A 734-nucleotide genomic window follows, 5' to 3' on the forward strand; every position below is an offset into this window, starting at 1 on the left:
TTTTGAGCTCGAAATATAAACGAGCCGAACACGAGTTGAGCATGGCTCGCTCGTGTTCGGCTCATTTACACCCCTACACTGGGCTATCTGGATATGTTATTATTGACATTTTTAAGGCGGCTTCTCCTCAAATCTCTTGATCTTGAAAAATATTACTCACAGTTGTTCATATATGCAAACAACCAACCAGAGAGAAGTATACTCAGGATACACTCGAAGCATACTATTTTTGCACATCTCTGATTGGGTGTCCGCACATATGAACTCCGTACATAATATTTTCTACTTTGCCTCATATTGCTTCCTCTCATTAAGCCACATAATTGGGAGTTTTTTGTCGTTTACCAACATTACTTGCCTTTGTGTGCACATTTAGGGTCACCATCGTCCCTCAAATAAGTGTTCGTGTAATAAATTATTTGTATTAAGCTAAAACTCAATGGCCAATATTTTCTTCTAATTTGTGTGATGGAGGAGACTAGAATTGTAACAATAATAAAACAATAGACTTTTTCCAATATAGAGGAAGCGGACTGGTGGAGAAGTTATACAGGGCATATTTCGGCTCATTTTAATTTTTTTTTTATTTAAAAATCTATTTAATATGTTTTTTTTTAATCAACTTATTTTAGAAATATTTAAAATATTATTTTAGTATTTTAATACTTCTAAAAATTACTAGCATCGCCACTAATCATGGACTGCCAATAGCCACCATCAACCTCCACGTGTAG

The sequence above is a fragment of the Phalaenopsis equestris genome, unplaced genomic scaffold (assembly GCF_001263595.1).
Source record: "Phalaenopsis equestris unplaced genomic scaffold, ASM126359v1 Scaffold001364, whole genome shotgun sequence".
NCBI classification, from domain to species: Eukaryota; Viridiplantae; Streptophyta; class Magnoliopsida; order Asparagales; family Orchidaceae; genus Phalaenopsis; species Phalaenopsis equestris.